At 37.1% G+C, this 22,838-nt stretch overlaps 1 pseudogene; it reads left to right on the top strand.

The window, feature by feature from the left end:
* The first annotated feature begins 20,212 nt into the window (after window positions 1–20,212).
* Window positions 20,213–21,589, top strand: LOC118020559 (annotated as a pseudogene).
* The last annotated feature ends 1,249 nt before the right edge of the window (window positions 21,590–22,838 follow it).

The raw sequence follows: 22,838 nt of genomic DNA, 5'->3' as shown, positions 1-22,838 counted from the left end.
TAAAAGGCGGAGACACCAGGTAACTGTGCCAAAGGTGCAAAATCAGCAATGAAGAACTTGCTGCATGTAGGGAGGGCATCATTTAAGTCTTCAGAGGTTGTCCATGGTAAAAGACATGAGCCTTCCCTGTGGGTCAGTAGACAAACATTTTCTCACAGGGAAAATGATGATAATGGTAATGAATATTACATCCATCTGTGGTATGGATGGATGGATGGATGGATGGTAGATAAATACAATTTCCTCTTAGCAACTCTATGAAGTTAGTTCTATTTATTATCATCCCACTTTCAGATGAGGATACTGAAGCAAAAAATATTAAGTAACCTGCCTAAAGTTACACAACAGTAAGTGGAAGAACCAGGATTTGAACTCAGGTAGTCAAGTTCCAGAGTTCCTTTAGCACCACACTATGTAACATAAACAGAAAAACCTAGATAAAGTAGACTTCCAGAAAACTGGGGACAAGTAGGAGGAAGGGTAGGAGCTAGTCAGAGAACATTATGTCCCTATATCACAGGAACCTAAGAGAGAAATAACTTTAACACCTACCAGGCTCAAAACCAGAAAGCGAACTTAGCAATATCAAAAGAGTAAAGTTAATTGGACCCCTTGTATCTCTCCATTTTCACATTTTGACCACAGAGAGATTTGGAACTTACATTTCTGGGAATAAAATATTACCTTCTTTAGGTTTCCATTGTTCACCCACACATTTTTTTTTTTTTTTTACAGAATCACAGTTTTAAAAAACAGCTTAACTCGTATTTGTCAGATTATTCTCTTACTCTAAGAAGAATTCACACTATTACTTGCAGTTCATTATAATTTGCAAATTTCTAGTCTCGCTGGGTATGTGTCCTCACAAAAAGGACCAAATGCTTCTATTTGGAAACACAGGATAAATGAGAAGAGACCAGAGATTAGTTGTTCTGTTTTTCTCCTAACAGTTTTTTTCCTTGCCAAATCAATTAAGTAAACAAGCTGTAGTTTCCATCCTAAAAATAGAAAACATGCATTTACAGTTGCCCAAATATGTTTTCATTTTCATACATAAAAGGAAATACTCAGAGGATTTAATTGTAACAAGATTTTGACATTTGTGACATCAGTAGGATAGGTTAGTTAATGTTTGTGTGCTTTCTCTAAACACAAAAACAAACGGAAGGATCCAGCAAGCCAGCCTGGATGCTGTATCACAGCTGACAGGCTGGAAATTTGCCATATGGATACTATCATAGTTGCAATTAGCTGTCAGCTCTTGGACAAAAAATGCTGTTATTCCTTATAGAATTCTGCTGTGCAGAGTAGAAATATTGGAAAAATTAATATAGTCTTATGGAGGTGATAACTGTTAAAGAAAAAAAAAGGTCAAGAGCAGTCTTTGTCATGAAGCTGCAGGAATCCACAGATAAGGCCTAAAATATCGCTTTCAAAGGGAGAATCCTGAAGATTCCCCAAAGCTGCTTCACAGTAGTCTAGATCACATTAGATATAGGGGCCCCCCCGCTATCTGAAGGTAGGTTCCTATGAAATCTTTTGTAAACTGAAGTGGCCCTAATGTGAGGAAGCAACTATCATTAATTTACAGTTGACCTTTGAACAAGGATTTGAACTGTGCAGGGCCACTTGTAGGCAGATTTTGCTTTTCAATAAATATAGTACAGTAGTGTAAATATATTTTCTATTATGATTTTCTTAACATTTTTTCTCAAGCTCACTTTATTGTGAGAAGACAGGATATAATACATACAACATACAAAAAGTACGTTATCAGCAAGGCTATCCGTCAATGGCCGCCTATTATTTAAGTTTTGGGGAAGTCAACCCTTACATGCAAATTTTCGCCTGCATGGGGCTCAGTACCCCTAGCTCCTGTGCTATTCAAGGATCAACTGTATATGGAAAAAATCTTAAGCATTCCCAGGCCCACAAAATAACTTCTTATAGGTTTTGTTGATACCTTGGATACATCTTGCTAACAGATGAAGAAAATAAATTGAGATAAACACAGAGGTTCACCGACGTGGTTCAAAGCCATAGCAGCTTGATGCTGAGACGCTGTGTGTAGTTCCTGGGAAAGGCGCTGGGTGGCGCCACTCTTGCTGCTGGGGTGCACGCGGCCTCTATAACTAACTGCTCACTGCAAAACAAATGCTGAACGCCATTTTCGCTTTTTCCCGTAAAAGCAAAAATCCTCTTCGGATTTCCATTGGGTAGCAAAAACAGGTACTGATGTAGGTCTTTCATAAAAGCAAAGTGGTGTAATACAAACTTTGGAAGCGCAGGGAATACCTGTTTTTTTTTGTTGTTGTTGTTGTTTTTAGGTATGTATGTATGTATGTATGTATGTATGTATTTATTTATTTATTTATTTATTTGAGAGAGGGAGACACAGCGAGAGAGGGAACACAAGCAGGGGGAGTGGGAGAGGGAGAAGCAGGCTTCCTGCAGAGCAGGGAGCCGGATGCGGGGCTCGATCCCGGGATCCTGAGATCATGACCCAAGCCAAAGGCAGATGCTTAATGACTGAGCCACCCAGGCCCCCGGAATACCTGTATTTTAAACTTCAAAGTCCGGCTGGGGGAAGGTGCTAGGAAGACAAAGAGTAGAAGGATCTTGGGAAATGATTCACAATGCGATAGTTATTAAGAATAACAGCAGCGACATTAACCAACAAGGATTTTCCAAAGAAAGAATATTCCAAATCCTCATTGGAACATCAGCCAAAGGATTATATTTTACTCGAAATCTGCTGTCTCTGAGGATTAACTCTTTAATCTAAGGTTTCTCACAGAGAGAGGGAATAATTTTTTTTAATGCCCTTCTCGGTTTTTCCTATTTCTGAAGACAGTCCTACAGGGGGCTAGTAAATCCTATTTAAAATCCAAATTGTTGGGGCGCCTGGGAGGTTCAGTCAGTTAAGCGTGGGACTCTTGGTTTCTGCTCAGGTCATGATCTCAGAGTCAGGGAATCAACTCTATGTGAGGCTCCTTGCTCAGTGCAGAGTCTGCTTGAGTTTCTCTGCCTCTCCCTTTCTATCTGCCCCTCTCCCTGCTCCCTCTCTCTCTTTCTCTCTCAAATAAATAATCTTTATAAATAAATAAAATCCAAATTGTGTTTCTAAAATGAGGAGTTTCAGAGATTTCCTCTATTGATAGATTCATAAAATGAAAACAAAGCAATGAAATTCCTTCATCTGCCATGTTATATTCTTTTGCTCTTTCTCTGATCTTTATATATTATTATGAACAGGGAGACTAGCTTAGACCACTCTGAGTTAGATATGAATCTCAGTTTAAACCTTCCTTCCTCTAGGAATCATTTCATGACTCTTTTCAAATGTTAAACACTTAACGGGAGAATCTTTGACTCTCCCCAAAATACAGGACTTATGCAAGACACATTAGAAGAATATAAACATTTAATGTTACCAAAATGTGTTTCCATAGTATCCTATATTTCTTCTCTTACAGTACTTAGCATGCACCGTATTGAATCTGCTTATTTAATTTTTTTCCTCTACTAACCTTATAAGCCCTATGAAAACAGAAAACCTGCCTTTACCGTTCACTGTTCTATCCCCAGAGCTTAGTGCAAAGCCTGACACACAATGCGAACCCCATAAATACGGGAGAGGAAATGATAAATTCAAATAAAGCCTACACAGAATTTCACATAGTGAAGTTTTGACTCAGGACAAATATATGAGTTTTGGACAGCATGTAAAATAAGAATAAGCCAACAAAATCGCCAGAAATCAGGGAGGGATTGTAGGTATATTTAATCAAGTATTTAGAGGATACTATAAAATGTGTGAGACATAGTAGCACAACCTACCAATAGACAAAGACTATTCACCATAAACAAGATGAAAATGGTACCAGTTATTTTGTCACAATTTAAAAAAAAAAAACAACTTAATGAAGCCATCTCTTTTGTGAAGGAAGTCACCCAAGGAGAAATATAAGAACTCAGGGCAAGATGGTGACACAACAGGGAAACTAATGTGTGAGCTGTTAGAACTTGGGAAAGAAGTAGAAGGAATAGAAACAATCACAGAAATGACAGATTTTGAAGAAATACAAAGGAAAAGAGAAACTGGTGAAAATATAGTGACATAAAGAGTACAAATGTAAGTATCCAACATAAAGAAGGGAGTTAAAGTTGAGGAGAATTAGATGTAATAAGTACAGAAGACAAGCAAAATGAGCCAATATGTACATAACTGGAGCCTCCAAAGCAAAACATGGAAAGAAAAAACCTATAATATTTAAGGATGCAATTCCAAAGACTGTTTGCTGAATACACATACTAGAAAAGCACAGGGTCACCTAGTAAAAGTGACCCAGAATGATCAACACTGAGCAATATCCTGGTCAAGATATTGTTTCCATGAACTTCCTTGAGGATCTACTTCGGAAATTGCTGGAGAAATCATGAAAAAAAAAAGTCAGTCAGACTGAAATCATCTATTATAGAACTTTGGCTAAAGTAAAAATGGAGATTAAAGGGGTTTGACCATATAGTTTCTATTTCCATTGCTCTTTATTTCCTCATGCATTTTTGAGTTTCCATCAGAAAAAGGTTTTCCTTTGCCTGAATAAAACCCTTTTAGCATTTTCTTTGGGGCCGGGCTACTGATGGCAAACGTGCAGTTATTGTTCATTCAAAATTTATTTACTTCATTTTCATTCTCAATGATATTTTTCTCTCAATAAAGGATACTTGTTGGCATTTTGAAGTTACTATTTCATCATCTTTCAGATCACATAATTTTCTAGCGAAAGTCACCTGCCTGTGATCATCGCTGCTTTCATCTTTTTTTTGTCAGCTATACACTTAACATTTTCTTACATTTTTCTTAATATTATATTCCCTCTTTTCTCTTTCTCTCAATAATCTTATTTACATTAGAATGCCCCACTTATGTACCTTACACTCTCTTATTTCAGTCAACCTGTCCATGCTCATTCTGATAGTTTCTTCTGAGCTATTCACAAATGCTGTCTTCATCTGTACCTAATATGCTGTTAAATCTTTACCATTTATCTATAAATTTGGTTATTATATTTGTTAGTCTTAAAATTTCAATTTTGTATAGTGTCCAATTCTCTCCAATTTTTTTAAAGATTTTATTTATTTATTTTGAGAGAGAAAGAGAGCACCCATGGTTGGGGGGGAGGGGCAGAGGGAAAGGAAGAGGGAGAGAAGCAGACTCCTCGCTGAGCATGGAGCCCAACGCAGGGCTCCATCTCATGACCCTGAGATCACAACCTGAGCTGAAATCAAGAGTTGGATGCTCAACAGACTGAGGCACCCAGGCGCCCCAATTCTCTGCCAAATGTTTAAGTTCATATTTTATCTCCTTTAGCCCAATAAACTTGTTATTTCAGGGTCTTTGATGAGTCTTTTTTATTGCGTGTTTCTTTGGGTTTCTTTCAAATCAGTCTTTTCTCTTCATGTGCCTTGATATCTTGGAGATTTTTAATTTTGTTCCAGACATTGTATTTGCAAAATTGATTGTATAAATAATTTCAGTTGGGGCCTAAAATGACATCAGCTTCTTCCAGAAGTGATTTATTTTTTGTTTCTGCTGGGGGCACTATGAACATGGGATTATCTTCATCCACTCCCAGAAACGGAAATGTTTCAGAGCTAACTTCAGTCTCTTTGAAGGCCTCTTTATATACACTTCACCCGCACTCTGGGGTTGTATCCTCTGGGTCTTTCTTCAAAGCTACAGGCATCTACCAGAGCCCAATTTACTTCATAGAACTTGGACTCCAATTTCTGCTCCCCCAGAAGTCTGGAGTAAAATTAGGGTGGATTCTTTTCTGACATATTTCATAAGTAATAATTATAAGCAAAAATTTAACTGTAAAAAAAAAGAAGAAGAAACTATAAAAGTAGTGGAGGAAGCTACGGAGTTTCATATATAAACTTCACATATAAACCTGGAATAGGAAAGGATGTTCTAACCATCACTCAGAATCCAGAGTTCTCAAAGATAACTTTCACTACATTAAAAAAACAAACAAACAAACATTCTACAAGTCAAGAAATACCATAAATAGGGCGCCTGGGTGGCTCAGTTGGTTAAGCGACTGCCTTCGGCTCAGGTCATGATCCTGGAGTCCCGGGATCGAGTCCCGCATTGGGCTCCCTACTCGGCAAGGAGCCTGCTTCTCCCTCTGACCCTCCCCCCTCTCATGTGCTCTATCTCATTCTCTCTCTCAAATAAATAAATAAAATCTTTAAAAAAAAATTTTGGCAATAACTAACAATTACAGAAACCTCTGATACAACTATCCAACATATAACATTTTTCAGATACATTTGCACAGGTGAAAAATTATATAGATGCACACATTTATTCATTGCAGCATATTGTCTAACAGAAAGAGTTTACATTTATAATATCAAAATAAGTAACAATAGGAGAAAGAGCAAATAAATTATGGTATGAGGACTATAATCATTGTTTTTATTTTCATAGAAATACTAGAAGCCCAATAAAATTAAAATAATTATTAATAATATGCACTAAAACTAAAAGCACAGTGGCATAAACTAACACAAATTCTAATTCATAAGAAATCGGGTAAAGTTAATAGAAATTTGTTTAAGTATTCCACATTGATTTTGCAGATTTCTATATGGACAGGAAGAAGAAGAGCTTTGTCAAGAAAAAGGGAGAATGAGAAAGAGAGCCTGTTGGAATATATCATCTAACAATATGTTTTAGGGAAGTATATGAGAGTTATATTTTATAATCCTTTCAATAACAGAAAATAACTCTCAGTTGCCTTCAGAATTGAATGACAAACTGAAACTGGCTTGAAATAAAATTATTAGATCAAAACCTTTTTCCTTCAAAATTCCACCGAAAGGGCCTCCTTCACACCCTATACAGGACTAGGTTATACCCCCCCCCACAAATACATCTTGTATTTCACATTTTGTTACTAATATTATATACATAATTATTTCACTGATAAACTTCGTCCCCACCACCCTGGAAACCCCACAGTAATAGGGACTGTGATTATTTTATTTGCCTTTGAGTCACCTAGGTTTGTGTAGATACAGAGTAAGTATACAGGACATATATTTTTAAATGAATAAATAAACAAACGAGTAAAGACAAAGAAAGTCCTTATCTATATTACTTCATCTTCCTCCGACATTTAGCATTAAAACAAAGGCATCTAAAGAAAGGTAAACTTTGCTCTGTAGTAAATAAACTGCATATTCTAAGCTCATGCTTAAACGATTTTTAATCCTCTTTTGAATTTGGTAAGAATTTGTCTATGTGTGAAGCTTCTTATAGTCTGTACCATGGAACTTTTTTTTTTTTTTGAGATGAAATCGTTTGGATTCAAAATTTAAATACCCTTATTAAGATGTAATTATGTCGGGGGCGCCTGGGTGGCTCAGTCGGTTAAGCGACTGCCTTCGGCTCAGGTCATGATCCTGGAGTCCCGGGATCGAGTTCCACATCAGGCTCCCTGCTCAGCGGGGAGTCTGCTTCTCTCTCTGACCCTCCTCCCTCTCATGCTCTCTGTCTCTCATTCTCTCTCGCAAATAAATAAATAAAATCTTTAAAAAAAAAAAAAGATGTAATTATGTCAATCAGTGATGCAAGATCTTGGGCAAAATGTGAATACAATACCAGCTAACGCAGAATGGCTCCCTTGTGCCAGAACTCTTCCAGGGGCTTCATGAAGAATAACCAGTTAATCCCAAATTAACTCTCTGAAGTTGGGTTAATTATATAGATGAGGCATCTGAGATCAACAAAGGTTAAGACAGTTTCCAAAGGAGAGAACCACCTGGGGGACAAGAGATTCTTCATAATACTTAAGATAAATATCATTTACATGTATATAAAATATATATGCATATGCACAGAACAGATACATAAAAAGAAACTCAGCAGAGGTTACTTCCAGGGGGAATGAAGAATCTATAGTGAGAGGAGAGTTGATATTTTACTATAAACACATTTGTACTTTCTGAAAGGTTTGTTATGTACATATTGTTACACTTCCTGTTAAAAAAAAAAAAAAAGAGGAAAAATATTACCTATCCTGAATGTGTGTTACTTATGCTCCATTTGGCAAGGAATACCAACTGAAAGGAGTAAAGCCAAGGCCCAAACTGTCAATACCACAGTCTTGCTCACGGTCAGTCCCGTTTGAACAGAATATTTAGGGTCATTTATAAACACACAAAAAAATATGTATTTTATAAGTGTTATGAATATGCTTTTGGGAAAAATATATTACAAAAATATAGTTTGTTTCCTTTTTTGAATTATTTTACATATTCATTTTAAAAGGCCCTTGTGAAATGTATTCTCACTGTAATATATAACTGTTCACTAGTCACTTTATTAATAGAAAGCTGCATTGTGCTCTATCTACAACTACTGATATTCAGTATTTCTTTGAAAACAGCACCAGCTTTTTGATCCCCATAATTCCAGTTTTACAATCATTCAACATCAAATCAGGAGCAAGTCTCATCACTTTCAAACTATACTGAGGTGGGATGATGAGATATCAGTTCAAGATATTATTTCAGTTGAAAGGGGAAAAACACCTATAACAAAAAAAAATGAATCTACTTGTCTGTTTCAAAATGTTTTTTTTTTAAAAAGCTGTAATCTGATGGACAAGAAATACATGAGAGTAGACTTACAATAAGATGAGCCACAACTGCTCATTTTGCCTTCAGTTCAATCAGACTCACCAAAGAAATAGTAATTCACGGATGCAGAAGGGGATAGGATGGGATTGGCAGTGCTTTTTTCACTTTTGAGATAAGAAGTACAGGCAACGCTGAACTGTATGGAAAGCACTTAATCCCTACCAAAAACACGTTTTAAATAAGTATATATCTGATATAAAAAGCATCACCTCATTTGGAGAGATAAAGGCGAACAATAAGAGCTGACATTTCCCAACACCTTCCAGCTGACCTTGCATTCTTCCATTATCACATTTAATATCCCATTTTTTTTTAATGTTCAAGATGGTGAAACAAATGCCGCCAGGGTAAGTGACTTTGTCAAAACAAAACACTCTCGAAACAGAAGAGGAGACCCTCCAATCCAGGATCTGAACATTCTAAGTTCAGAGTTGAGCATATAGCATTTATTCACCAAATATGTATTTAGCTCCTCTCTGCTGGGTGTTCCTCAAAGACGCTGGAATGCCATCCTCCCGAGGAGCTTATTTGTTACTGGGAGAGGCTGATAGTATCATGTGGACTACCTTATTTTTTCAAATAACATTTTGTGATAAATTATATGATGTAAATGAAGAGTGTGCTGTTTTTAAGACTCAGGTTGGGCCTCTCTGAGTGGAGGGATGAGCCCAGCACTAAAGGATCAGAAGAAGCAGCTTGTGTAGAGCAGAAGGAAGAACTTAGAAATAGAAAGAAAAACATAGTCCCTGAGGTTTTAAGAAAGAACTGCTGCTGTTCGTGGAGCAAAAAGGAGGCCTGTGCACTGGACGGTAGAAGCAGAGGGAGAATGGCATGAGTGAAATCTACAAAGGTGGGAATGGGGACAGATTATATAAGACCTTATAGAGGCTGGAAGAGTTTGCATTTTATTCTAAATAACATTGGAATTCACTTGAGGAGTTTAAACCAGAAAGAAACTATCTAATTTATGTTTTTCAGTGTAAAATTTGCCTGGCAAGTAAGTAGTTGATGGTACTACTTGCTTAAGCAGACTTTATAACTTTTACTCAAACAAAGATAGTTTTGAGAATAAAAGGAGGCATTACTGATGGTTACTGTATGACAACGGGTCTACACCAGGACTGTCCCAGGTGTATTAGCTGGCTTTTGCTATAACATACTACTCATTGGATTTAAACAACATTTATTTAACTGAGTGAGTTAGGTAGAAGCATTTTGTGGTCTGATCCTGCTTGGAGGATTTCCTCTGGGCTCACAGGCAGACTGGAGAAGGCCAGTCTGAAGGTGGCTACAGAATCTAAGATGGTCTTTGAATCACTATGGACTCATATGTCTGGTTGTTGTCAACCAGGGATATTGGAGCAAATGTGCCTCTGGTCTCTCATCATCGATCAGGCTGGCTCACTCACAGGGTCGCAACAGGGTTTTACAAGCAACAAAATTTGAAGCTACAAGACCTCTCGAGGCCTAGGCTCATAAATCACATGACTTGCAACTCATCATTTCTACTACATTCAGTGTGTCAAAGAAGGGCACAAAATCAATCCTCAGTTCTCGTAAGGAGTGGGGAACCGGACTCCACCTTTTGGTGAGAGCTACTGCTAAGTATTGTGGCCACTTTGCACAGTCTAACACCAGGCACAGTGGGATGTATGCTCACGCTGCATTTACCGAAATGAGGAGAACTGAAGGAAGTACAGCTTCTTTCCAAGTACCACAAAACAAAGGCGATTCTACTGCCCTGAGACTTCAGGAAGTCTTAGAATTATGAAAACATCTCCTTTGGAAGGATGTCAGGACTTCAAAACACCAAAGAGAGTTAAGCGTCTGGAGGGTATACAGATGGGTCCTCTGTGCTAGAATAATCCTTTAAACCCTCCCTAACACATCCACATTCTCAGAATTAAGTTGGTATCTTTAAAGTAGATGCTTACATCAGGTACATTCGCTGAGTACAGTGGTCAAACATAGAAGATGTCTGCCTAGTTCTTGGTCCTATGCCTCCTGGTCTCTCATGTGGCCTCTTGGGCAAAATACTTTCACAGCCTAAGGATTCTTACCCTTTGGGAGACATGGTGATGGAAGTTGCAAAATTAATGACCACAACTGCACCACTAACTAACTGTTTATAGCTTTGCCTTTTTTATTTTTTATTTTTTTGCCAAATTTTCTTTCTAAGGGAATTCAAAGAAGTCAGGATGAAATTCAGAGTGTCAGAGCAATAGGAAGGATGTGCCATAATCTGAAATGTTCCTAGCTTTAGTCCTTGTCTGGTACTCCCATGCCCTCTCGCCACTAGTCTACACTTCAACCACATCCCCACCTCCTCCTGCACCTGATCAGCAACCAATGGATCCAGATTTTACAGAAGTCTTAAAAAAAAAAAAAAATTCCCAGAGGGTCTTGATGAGCTACCAGTTTTAGGAATCACTGATATTATCAAGTTTATAGATGAACCTAGATTCATCATTTAATCTTGCTGCAAATAGCATTTGTGTTTTCTTGGAACCTGAAGAAATCATAATGTATAAATTATTTCCTAAGAAGAGAAATTATTCTTTTGTTTTCTTTGAAATACTTTTACTAGACAAAGAGAATTTTGTGTCACTAAATACAAGGGTATGTCATTTTCTTGTGCTTGTCTTTACTGTGTTTGACAGATATTCCATTTTTCACAAATGGAAGGCGTGTGACGACCCTGTGTTGAGCAAGACTACCGGAACCATTTTTCCAAGCATTTGCTTGGTTCATGTCTCTGTAATACATTTTGGTAATTCTCACAACATTTCAAACTTTTTCATGATTACTATATTTTTATGATGATCTCTGTGGTCAGTGGATTATGACTCGCTGAAAGCTCAGATGATGGTTAGCAATTTTCAGCAATAAAGTTTTTAATTAAGGTATGTACATTGTGTTTTAAACCTAGTGCTAATGCACACTTAACAGACTACAGTATAGTATAAATGTAACTTTTATACCTACTGGGAAACCAAAAAATTCATTTGACTCACTTTATTGCAATGTTCACTTTATTGTGGTGGTCCGGAACCAAACCCACAATATCTCTGAGGTATGCCTGTAAAGAAATTCCTATAGTAGTGGTATACTTCTCAGATTTCTGACACCTGGCTCCTGTAAATTATATTTGGCTTCTTTGGGATATGGCTGGCAGATGCCACTTATATGTATTGAATCTTCAAGATGGGTACATTATTCTCCTGAAAAGAATGCTAAAATGTATAAGAATGAAAAAGAATGAAAGAAAAACAGAGCACACAGAAGAGAAAATTCCTGCTCAATAACACATACACTAGTGGAAAACAGAATCAGCGCAAAGAGCAAGTTTGCTATTTCTTTCCTTTGTGTATACCAAACACCGTTAAGATAATAGCAATAATAGCTATAGTCATTGAGTCCTACACCATAGCCTCCACAAGACTTTTCACTAAGCTTGTTACTAGCATTAGTCTATTAATCTGCACAAAATCATGAGGCAGAAGTACTATCCCTACTTTAAAGATAAAGAATCCAGAACATAAGAATGTTAAGCGACTTGTCCATCTCACATGCTGGTAAGTGATAGAGCTGGGATGGGACCAGGTAATCATAACCCAAAACCCATATATTCAACCACTCCTACAAGCTGAGCTAGAAGAAGAGTAGAGGCAGAGCAAAGGCAGAGAAGGTGATCAGATCTGAAAACGTGGTTATGATTTCTCAACATATGTTTAGTAATGACTATGAATTTGTCTTCCAAACTTGAGATGCGCCCAAACCCGGCAATCAATGCCTAATTCAGGTAAATATGCAACCACTCTCAGAGGGAAATGAAGGGAACCTCATGATCTATTACTCTCTACATCTTCTAATCCTTTACACATAGAGAATATTATTAAGCTAAAATGGAGGTGTTTTTTCCTTTATTTAGGGGGAGGATTGTTTGTTTTTGTTTCTATATAATCATATCTGTCAATGAGATAAAATTTCTCAGGTGCTTGACCAATGAAAAGTCATAGTATTCAAGGACTGCCCACCAAATGGACAGAGTTCACCGGTGGGAATTGAGTGATAAGTCCAATTGAGTGGGTCCTTTTCCAAAGGGCAGAGAAGAATCAGTGTAAGTCCTCCTCTTCCACATACCATTATATGGATCTTCCCACAAGGAAAAGAACATTTCACCAATTTGGCAAGTAGTTCAGGAATTTTTACAACTAGTAAAGCAAAAGTTAGCCAAATATGGATTATTCCTAGGACTAATTTTACTTGAAAGTGATCTGGGGGCACCTGGGTGGCTCAGTCGGTTAAGCGTCTGCCTTCAGCTCAGGTCATGGTCCCAGGGTCCTGGGATCAAGCCCCGCATCATCTCCCTGCTCAACGGGGAGCCTGCTTCTCCCTCTCCCGCTGCCCCTCTGCAGCTCCCCCTGCTTGTGCTCACTCTCTCTCTCTGACAAATAAATAAAATCTTCAAAAAAAAAAAAAGTGATCTGTATCTTGACTGATAGTAAATAGTACAGATCATCTGCACATAGTCTACACTGGGATTTTTTGCTGAAAAGGCTTTCCAAATGATTAGTAAAGACAGTTATATCATACATTTATATATCTCTTCTTTTTGCGTATTATTTATCTTCTAAATGGGGATTTGTCTTTTTAAATTTCCTCAGAAAATGCTTTATTAGATGTATTCCAAAGAGACATCATTTCTAGCAAATGGAATATTTAAATATCTATAACATAACTTTATCTTCTCCTGAATTTTATACACAGAGTTTCTCTGCTATTATTATTATGGAAGATTTTGTTTGAATTGTATTATTAGGAACTGCCTATGTTCATTTTAGGTACAGTTAACAAATCAAATTTGATTATTTTGTAAGTACCATAAAATCCCCCTTTCAATGCCACATGCTGGGTCCAGTTATTTGAATGCATCTAGATGAAAGCCAAAAGAAGGGGACCATGTATTTTCTGGAAATATGCTCTTATTTCATAACCCAATATCACCTCCTGTTTGCAAGACCAAAGGAGAGCTATGGAAGGAGGTAATGGAGGCAGACCATTTGGTCCAAATATCAAGTGTTTAGAGACCTGTGCCTATGCTTTAGCAAGATAAGGTAGGGTGGTGTTTTATTATAAATACAGACCTCGTGAAATCCATTAGTGCTAGCTAAACATGAGTGAGAGGGCAGGTCCAGGGGCGAGGATTCTCATGATAGGAAAATTGCATGGGTCTTAACAAAACTCATAGAGTTTATTTTCTTCTTCCTTTTTTAATAAAAAATTATTTTTCTTTCAAATGCTCCATTTAAATTGTTTTCTCATAATTTCTGGTAGAGAAAAAATATATATCTTTTTTCTTCAAACAACTTGATAAAATCTTCTCTCTGTAGCTAACCAGAATTTTAAGGTGTGTCACGAACCCCACTTAAAAGAAGTACATAAGAAACAGATCTACACTCAGCCTATCTGGGAAACAAAAGCTTTAAATTCACTTTGTGGGGCTGAATGACTAAGATGAGCTTTCTGCATTAATCAGATTAAATAAGAAATGGCCAAATATCTATTATGTGCTGCATGGAGACAGACACTGACAATCAAAGCTAGAAAGTTTTAATGAGGAGACTTAATTAAAAACACACATCATCTTCAGAAATAGGAGTCCTTAATTCTGAGAAAAATCACCACCAAACTTAGCTCAGCTGTACTAATTAGCAGAGACTGGGAATTCAGAAAGCCATCCTGTTAGAAAAAGTTATGCTAAGGAGTGACTTTACAGAATCCTGCCCAGAGAGTGTATTGTTGGGGCTCTGATCCTATGACTGAGACTCTTGTAGATTTGGGCAGGAACAGGACTTTAAATGATACCCCAGAAGACCCCCTCATGAAGTATAGAGTTCTCATCTAAACATCCTGACATCCAGGAACCTGGAGGAGAGGAGGATTCACTACGTTCTTTGGTTAATTTTTTAATATCTCAATTTAACTGAAAGTATCGTCTTCAACTGAGCTGAATCTATCTCTTTGAGGTTTTCATTTATTGTTTAATTCTTGCTTTCTAAAATTATCCAGATGAAGTCTAACCCTACTTCTCCATACCTGTATCTGTTAGTCTTTTTTTTCTTTCCTAACACGACAGGATTCCCTGATGTTTCTACTATGCCTCATAACCCTCTTTCAGACCTTACCACCATCACCATCTTCCCTTCTGGAAGAAATGCAGTTGCAGTTCTTCTTAAACTGTTGATACCTCAAAGTCTAATCTGTTCAGTGTGTCATATAATAGGACTATGGCCTCCAGTGCTTTGGACTCTTGAATTTTGTAATTGCTACCTAATTTTGCATTAACACTTAGGCAGTTACAGAGCACTTTTGGCTAAACTTGTAATCAACTAAAACTCCTGTCTTTTTCTAAGAACAACTACTGAGCCAGGTTCATCCATATTTTGTATTTCATCAGTTGATTAATTTAAGTCCAAATTTGTTTCATCCTTATTGAACAAATGATCAATGTCCACTTTAAGAAAAATTAGAAAATACAGCAAGTAAGCAAAATGAGCAAGAATAAAAATTAAGTATAAATCATCCCTTTATTCCAAACATTTGAAGATAACCAGCATTTCCATTTTGGTAAATATTTTGTCAACCTCTTTTTCTATGCATACATATGCTGGCTGTTGGATATTTATGTGCATTTTTTGTGCACACATACAATATGTAATTATATATATTCTATGATCTTATGAACATTTTCCAAGCTGTAACTTTGTAAATGTCTTTAAATTTTTAAGATACATATTTATTCATCTATATTTTTGTGTGAAATGGCTTCACAATATTCCGGTTTTAGATATAACAACAATGTTCAAGGTACTATGGCCATGTAAGAAACCACTTCAAAATGTAGTGACTTAAAACAACAGTCTTTCTTTTGCTCTCAAATCTATGGTTTGGAAGAACTCAACAGACTTGTCTCTGCTCTACTTAGAATCAGCTGTAGTGGCTCAAAGGCTGGAGGCTGGTTTTATCTGAAATCTCAATCACTTACATGAATACTAGATTCTGACTTTCTATTAGAACCCCTACAGGTGACCTTGCCATGTAGTCTGGGATTCCTCACAACATGGAAACACAACAAACAGGGTTTTGAGGGAGAAAAATTCTAAGAGACAGAACCAGATGGAAAGTCATATTGCCTTTAAACATCACTTTCAGCATATTCTATTCAATGAGAAAGCCACAAAGTCCTCCCAGGTCCAGGGGGAGGACTCCAACTGCAAACAGGGGAGGGACAAGGTTAAGGAAAAGCATGTGGGACTGGAAATATTTTTATGATGATTTGGGGAAATTACTATGGCCATAATTCATTTAACCTACTTGATACTGTTTAAAATTTCCCCCATTATAAAAAATCCTGCAGAAATATTTCTCAAATATTCATTTGTGGGCATTTACATAATGATTTCCCTAGGGTATATTCTGAGAACAGTGATTACTGGGTCAAAGTGTACCCACATTTCTAAGGCTTTTGATAGATACTAGCAAATTGTCATTCAGAAACATGATGGCAATTTAGACCCTGAACACCAGTCTATGAATGGAAAAGTCTGTTCCTAACTCCAGCTTAAAAACTGGGTATTATCAGACTTCTTAGTATTAGCCAATATATTATTGTTATTTAAATTCAAATTTCTTCAATTACTAGTACATTTGAACATTTTATATGTCTACTGGTTATTTGTATTCTTAGAAATTGCTTTTTCTTGGCCTTTGATCATTTTTCTTTTGATCTCTCTCTTTGAAATGTTTTAGAGAATATTCTGTATTGAGGACATTAAACCTTGTCATATATATTGCAGTGCTTTTCCAACTTGTTTTTTTTTTTTGCCTTTTATACCCTATGTAAATTTCCTGTATTTTCCTGTATTCAAAAGAATATTCATTTCTTAATAATGGCTGGAGGCCTTCTTCAAGACATACATTACATAAAAATTAACCTATATTTTCTTCCAATACTTTTTTAAGATTTAATTTTTATAGAAACTCTTAAATAAATCTGAAATTTGGTGTATAGAAGAAATAGAAAATACATTTATTTTTTTTCTAAATAATTTTCTTGGAAATCATTTAATAATTCATTTTTTCTACTATTTGAGATGTCACCTTTATCACAAACCAAATACTTAAATATACTAGTTCCTGAGTTTTTGATTTTCTATATGCCTCCATTTATCTGTCTATTGCCACTTGTTTATCTATCAACCTATTCTTCTACCTCTTTCTCAATGTATTCTTATTAAACTATTATAGACACTGCTGCTTACTGGACAGGGTTATGTAAACTTTCTTGTTTCTTAAAGCCATTTATAAATCAGATAGAAGTTTTGGATTCTCTACCTAAAAAATATTTTCTCTACCTAGAAAAATTCTGTACCAATTCTGTACCAAAAATTCTGTAACAACTTCTGATTGAAATTGTTTTCAATCAATTTCCTACAATTATCCATCTCTGAGACCCATATAAGGGTTTCATCTTTGCACATATCTTATGAATTTAACTCCTGAGTATTTTATTATTAGACAGTTATTGTGAATGAGCTCTCTTTTCCATTTGATATTCTGTTATGCTGGTTTGTTTATAACATATAGGAAAGTTGTTGATTTTTTTTTAAAACAATTCTTTTTCTATCCGTCCATCTTTTTGAATTCTTTCAATTTCAAATTTAAATGTTTTCATTTTGAACGAATAAGTGTTGGGGATGAAAGCTGCAACATAAGGGATATAGTCAACGGTATTGTAATAGTGTTGCAAGGTGACAAATGGTAGCTACACTTCTGGTGAGCATAGCATAATGTACAGACTTGTCAAATCACTATGTTGTACACCTGAAACTAATGTAACATTGTGTGTCAACTATGCTTAAATAAAATAAAATAAAAATAAATGTTTTCATTTTAAATCCTTTGTGTGTTCTTCGCAGATAATCAAATCATCTGCACTAAATATAGCATTGCCTTCTCTTTTCCAGTATTTAAATATGATATATATCATGTTAGAATATTTAAAACATATGTCCTGGTTAGAATATCTAAAACAATGCCAAACAATAATGGAGATAATAACTACTTTTATTTTTATCATTTTTTCAGTCATAAGTTACTTTGAATGCAACTAGTCTTACCTGGTTACCTGTGCAAGATAAAAACTCTTTACTGTGTTCAGTTTCCTTCTGTTTTTCATAAGTTTTTGTTCTATTCCTAGTTTATTAGCCATAAATGTCTTTTTAAACTTTTTATTGAGATATAATTCACTTACCATAAAATTCACCCTTTTAAGGTGTACATTTAGTACGTTTTAGAATATTCACAAAATTATGCAACCATTACCCTTAACTAATTCCAGAACATGTCATCACTCCAATAGAAACTATTCATTAGTAATCACCCTCCATTGCCCACTTCCCCCAGGCCCTAGTAACCATTAATCTACTTTCTGTCTCTATGAATTTGTCTATTCTAGACATTTGATATACTTTCTTATCAAACTGAGCCCATTATTTCCAACTCTTAGAGATATTTCTGAATTCTGATTCTACTCCAGATTACATTAGCTATTAATTTAGCACTGCTAGATGAATGTTAATTAGTTTTATAAGTATGCCTCTGTGTTCTAAGCCATTACTAAATTTCAAACAGAATTGTGTCAATTATTTGTGCAACTGCTATGTAGGAATCTTCAGTTACATTTTTGTAACAACTAAAAGTTTGCTCATCTTTAGAATCATCTTGTCTGCATGTCTCTATTTTGCCCTCAAGCATGTCTTAAAAAACTGTTAAGTGATTAGTTAAGAACACGTTACATTGTTTCTGGTAACCCTTCAGCCAAACCCTTCCAAATCCTGAAATTAAGGGGGTTTTTTTGGCAAAATTTATTCTAAATCACCACATAGTAACTCCTACTAATCAATACACCCTTTTGTCTATGTGAATAAACTGTCCCTTTCATAACAAAATTCAAACTCTTCTCTAGTATTAACTACAAATTTAAAACCCCACAATTTTTAGAATAAAAACTTCTTTAAAAAACCCAAATTGTTAGTGTTTCCCTACTTTAAATTCTGTAACCTTTCCTTTTTCCAACATATCTCAAATCACATAATGTGGCAGTTGCTAAATCACCACTTTAGTGTCTGCTTTCTATACACTACAGCCTATAGGAGAAAGAGTGAAAGGGACAGCAGTATAATTCACATCACTCTGCCAAGTTGCTATTAATTATTTATAATAAATGATTCAATTTCTCATTTCTCTCCCCCAAACATTTGATTAATATAAATTATGAAAGATGAAGAGTCATGGACTCTGACAAGTACGGCATGGTGAAGAGCTCCCATGGAGCCCTTGGAGTCTTCAGGCCCAGTCCCCACAGAGCCCAGTGACCTACGTCAGGGGCAGGGCTAGACCTGGCCACCCATTCCACGAGGGGGTGGGAGGGATGGAGGCTACGTCCACCTGAGCTCCTCTCACCATCTAGTTACCCCCACTCCCACCCAACCCCCAGTGCTTTATCCAGTCATGCAGACAGAGCTGGCTTCCCATCAGGGTAGGGGTACAGCCACCCATCTGTTAGAATCAGCCTCTTTCCAATACCCTCATTTACAAAAGAGCTAGAGCTCCTCAACCCGTCAGAGCTCCGGCCTCCTGCAGATGTGTATACACACGTGTGTATACTGTAGAACTAAAACAAAAGTGGAGTCACATATATTAAGGACAAGATGAAGTTGGCCAGTACAGTCCCATTAAAGAAAAACAAAACAAACTTACCTAAGTTACAGAAATTTACAGATCTTCTCAAAAATCAGCGAAGGACGCCAGCCAATCCCCAAACACCAAGTCTGTTTTGTCATCTTGGGACTTCCTTGTTCCACTGATTGGGCTACCCTGATCCAAATAAGGAAGAAGACCACTAGGCAGTCAGCTGAAAAAGTCAAATATATTCTGCATTTGCCTTATTAAAACCCATTAGTCTGGGGGCGCCTGGGTGGCTCAGTCAGTTAAGCGACCAATTTTTGATTTTGCCTCAGCTCATGACCTCAGGGTCCTGGGATGGAGCCCACACTGCCTCCCTGCTCCTCCAGGAGTCTCTCTCTCTTTCTCTACCCCTCCCCCCACTCACGTGCTCTCTCGCTCTCTCAAATAAATACATTTTTTTTTTAAACCCCTTTAGTCTGTGAGCAACTGGGAACTCACAGCTCCCATAGCCTGAGTTTCCCAGTTTGCAGGTCAAAACCCTTGTAATAAACTCATCTTTCTGCTTTGTTTTATTCAGTGTGCAGAGTTCAGCAATACAAATCTGTGTGCACATAGGGGCCAGCACCAAGCTCCATAGTGAATGATGCATCCCCTTCCCCAATAAAGAAATGACAAAAAAACAAAAAACAATAAAAAAAAAATGGGGAGTTGGCTGGGGGGAGGGGGGAGGAGAATGCTCCACACCATGTGTCTCCGTGAGCGTCACAGGTGGAACTCTCACTAGAAGGAGAAAGTACCTCGTCTGTGCATTGCATTAGCACCTGATGGAACTGGCTAATCTGCATCAGGTGTGTGACAGGAAACGGTATAGAGACCACTGCACCCCCTGGGATTCGCCACCAGGAGTGGCACTTTAACCAAGATCACAGAGATTGAAGCTGAGATGGCTCAGACTCAAGAAAAACAAGGCCACTGCACACCACATAAGCCTGATTAAGGCTTGCCTTTCTAAGCTTTGCAGAGAACTCATTACTCCAGAAGGTGGTGGTAGTGGGCTAGGAGATTTTGATGTGGCCAAGCAGGTGATGTTCAAATACTGGGTTTGTGGATTTTCCATCTTTAGAGAAGTCAACACTGCTCAGTAACCTGGCAGTGGTGTATTTCAACATGACAGCCTGAGTTCACTACTCTCACCAGAGTTCCTGGTGTAATCAGATACAAAGGTGCCAAGACTCAGCTTCTGGATCTCCCAGTTATCAATGAAGGTGCCAAGAATGGAAAAAGTAAAGGAAGTCATTGCAGTGGCCTGAGTGTGTAACTTGATCCTGATTGTTCTGGATGTCCTGAAACCATTGGGACATGAGAAGATCATTGAAAACAAGCTGAAAGTCTTTAGCATTCACTTGAACAGCAAACCCCCTAACATTGGCTTTAAGAAGAAGGATAAGGGAGTCATCAATCTCACTGTCACTTGCCGTCAAAGTGAGCTGGAGGCTGAAATTGTGAAGAGCATTCCAGCTGAATATAAAATTAGTAATGCCGGCGTGGCTCTGCATAGTGATGCCACAGTAGATGACCTCATTGACATGGTGGAAGGAAACAGAATCTATATCCTTTGTATCTATGTGTTAAATAAGATTGATCAGATCTCCACTGAAGAATTGGATATCATCTATAAGGTTCCTCCCTGTGCATCCATCTCTGCCTATCACTGCTGGAATTTTGGTGACCTATTGGTACTAACAAAACTAGTGAAGATTTCACCAAGCCCAAAGGCCAGGTGACAGATTACATACCTCCAGTGGTGCAGCCTTATCCCAGGATCACATGGAGGATTTCTACACGAATATTCACAAAAACCTTATCAAAGAATTAAATATCTTTCGGTCTGGGGGGCGGGGGTCTCTCTGTGAAACACAATTCTCAAACAGTGGGTTAAGACCATACATTAGAGAATGAGAATGTCATTCATTGTGAAAACTTGAAGCCTTCTTCTTTCCCCAACTGCCAGGCCAACCATAACAGCCTTCCCCATGACCAAGCATTTTATCCCAGGTCTCTTCTGGCTTTGGCAGCCATGAGATCAAGAATCACAGGAGGAAGATGGAGGCACCCATACTGAAACTTCACTTGTCTTATCTTAGTGTCACCTTGTATACTGAACTGCTTAAAAACCTGGTAGAGGGGGGAAAGCCACACTGGGTAAGGATTTCACAAATATCTACCTGGGGATTCATAATTAAGGTGGTCATAGGGTCATAAACATTTTTAAAATCTTGTTCAGGGCATGTGTATGCAAATCTAAAATATGTAAACAAGGACACCTATACCTGAGGTGAGGCTAATGAATGTTTAATGAATTCATGAGTGACATAACCTTTCAGTGACTGTGCTCACTCTGAGTTTAATGCATATAGGATACATCAATAATTACTTATTTAAAGCTTTGCCTTTCATTATTTAGTTAGTGGGAAATAAAGACAAACCTAAATATGTTCTATTACTGAAGAAAGTGGCAAAATATTGTACTACCAAAAAAGAAAAAAATTTGTGAAAGCTCTTCTAAGACCTACTTTGTTGTTTTTAACTCTATTTACAGAAATATATTAAGATAAATATAAGCTTTATGGCAACCCAAATATTTCATGTTTGATTTATGAATGTGATGGATAGGAACTGTTATAAAACAGAAGGTAATCCTTAAAATATTCAATTCTAGAATGTGTGTCTGACCTTTTGTGCTTTGTGCCACATAATGAATTATTCATAAAGCATTGATAACAATGTGACATACAGTCTTAGACACACTGGATCAAATCACTGAACTGGGAGATGGAAGATTGTAAGTCTCATTTTGGCTGTCATTACCCGTGTGACCCTGGCCAATTCGTTCATTCATTCACTCAACATTTTAGAAAACTTCTGCCATCTGCTATGAACTCTACTATGCAACAGAGTATAGCAGTTAACAAAATATCCCTCACTTCATAGAGCTTACAGTCCAGTCATTTAACCTTTAGTCAAGACACATAATTTCTTTAGTCTCAAGTATTCTCATTATGAAATAAAAGAATTGGGTATTTACAATATCCTACCAAATGCTCCTGAACATTCATCAATAAAATATGTGCTTTCAGTCATGTTCTCTGTAATGATTGTAAGTTGTCCTGAGTTTTGTATACCATGTTGCAAGATCCCTACGTGACCGCTAGCAATTGTTCCTTGAGCCAGGTGGCATTGGTACTATATGATATGTCAAATGCTATCACAATACTCGCTGAACAATGCAGGTGTGCATCCCATAGTCATGAGCACTTTAAGTTCTATTCCATAACCCAGAGCATTCCAACCAGTGTGAATGGGCTATGGGG

The sequence above is a fragment of the Mirounga leonina genome, unplaced genomic scaffold, assembly GCF_011800145.1.
Source record: "Mirounga leonina isolate KUSES-001 unplaced genomic scaffold, KU_Mleo_1.0 Mir_174, whole genome shotgun sequence".
In the NCBI taxonomy this organism is placed as follows: Eukaryota; Metazoa; Chordata; class Mammalia; order Carnivora; family Phocidae; genus Mirounga; species Mirounga leonina.
The sequence above is the reverse complement of the archived record's forward strand: the minus strand, read 5'-3'. Positions and strand labels throughout refer to the sequence as shown.